This window comes from Coptis chinensis, chromosome 8 (genome assembly GCF_015680905.1).
Source record: "Coptis chinensis isolate HL-2020 chromosome 8, ASM1568090v1, whole genome shotgun sequence".
NCBI classification, from domain to species: Eukaryota; Viridiplantae; Streptophyta; class Magnoliopsida; order Ranunculales; family Ranunculaceae; genus Coptis; species Coptis chinensis.
In genome coordinates, this window is record NC_141463.1 from 89,860,544 (window position 1) to 89,862,280 (window position 1,737).

General features: G+C 35.4%; 1 long non-coding RNA gene across 1 annotated transcript; it reads right to left on the reverse strand.

The window, feature by feature from the left end:
* Window positions 1-581: 581 nt before the first annotated feature.
* Window positions 582-1,489, reverse strand: LOC147484172 (uncharacterized). Its single transcript, XR_015203557.1, has 2 exons — window positions 1,415-1,489; window positions 582-929 (listed from the first exon to the last, which is right to left on the reverse strand). It is a non-coding gene; the product is annotated as an uncharacterized LOC147484172 (long non-coding RNA).
* Window positions 1,490-1,737: the final 248 nt, after the last annotated feature.

Below are 1,737 nucleotides of genomic sequence, written 5' to 3' on the forward strand. Positions count from 1 at the left end.
GGGATGACTATAAGGAGAAGACAACTGACCGTGACAAAGGTTATTTTGAGAATGATTATAAAGAGACACGCTGAAAATTAAAGGTTTATCTCTTTTGATTTTCTTCAATGCATTGTGATAAATATGTTCCTAGAAACAGTAATATTTTGCCTTTTGGGCTTGTTAAGTGGTTGTGGGAGCATGGACCCATTATTTACTTTGTGTAGTTTATTTCTTTTTTTATGGAAGGTATATTTGGGTATGGCTGTGTTTCTAAAGAGATTTTGGGCCAGGGAAGAATGGATCCAATTATCCTATACTGGGCAGGCTTTTTTTGGCCATGATTCAGTAGATTTTGGGCAAGGGGTTTTTTTTATCCTGATTGACTATTTTTTTTTTAAAAAGTGAAAAAATGAAAAACGACACATGTCAAATGTTGTAGAAAAAAAAACGAATGCAAAAAAAGGGGTCACCATACAACACCCAAAAGTGTTTTTTTTCCGAAAAACAACGCATCTGTCATGTCTTTTTTCAATAGATCTGGTGGTGTAGCGTATATTCCTAAGAAAAATCTGACTTCAAACTTTCAAAGGCCCATGCACTCATACAAACTAAATTATAATTGAAGAAAAACGTTACTATAGTGCAATACCAAAACAGTGTAATATCTTAGGCATACCAATTGCAGCTGTTATATTTGACGTTGTTAAGATGATCACATTAGGTGAGGATTTTAACTCGTCCATCTGAGTAAGTAGAGCGTTCACGACTTGAAAAGACACGAGGATATATTCAGGAAGCATTAACCTTCTAGGTCAAGTTTTTATGTGAAAGGACTACAACATGTTAGATATATGCAGTAGCGCAACTACGTAATACCCGAATAGAGTCAGAAGGCTCAGATCCAGACAAGGCCGCCTTCCTTGCAGCAGCAAGGCTTTCAACTTCATCTGTAGCAGTATTTCATTGAGGATAAATATCAATCTATGTTTATGTACAGTTGTTTCAGTTTTCCATGAAGACAAGATAACAATTAAACAAATTTTCGGATATCTCCGTATTAAGGTCCCACAATCAAAACAACTAGAGCTTAAAGATAAATTACTTGCATAAATGTATAGCTATCTGTGTACTACTTGCTCACAAACACATAGATTTGCAGTCTTAATTTCAGTTTTTACCAATTTTGGACTTTGTAAATCCTCAGTGTCTGGTCCCAAAATGAAAATGTTGGAACTTTTACTCTTTTGTATGATTTCTCATATAAACCAATATATATAGATGAAGTGATCACCCAAGAATAGTTTATTTGGTACCGTACGTAATGTATGACAATGATCGATGGATGAAAAAATAGTAGTCCACATAGGAAGGGAGTAACAGTTAGAAGCCAAATGGAAAGCATGTTCAATCATTTACAAACTAAGCTCATCACCAATCAGAACGAATACCAGGCTGTTTTCTTCCTCCACCATCTCTTGAATTTTCTGGAAAAATTTCGCAACCTGAATGAAAGGATATAACGTTTTAAATAAAAACCATAATCCACGCAAAGTAATAGAAACATTTATATGGGACTATTAACATATAGGCGTGAATGGTGGACGAACAATAGGTGGATAGTGCTTAAGAGAACTGGCCTGGTATTAAGAGAAATAACTATGATTTGCATCAATAAGCATGTTGCCTGAAGTCCTGAACAAAGTGAGATGGATGGTTTTGAGCATCTGACAAGTATATGAGCCGACTAAGGGCGCT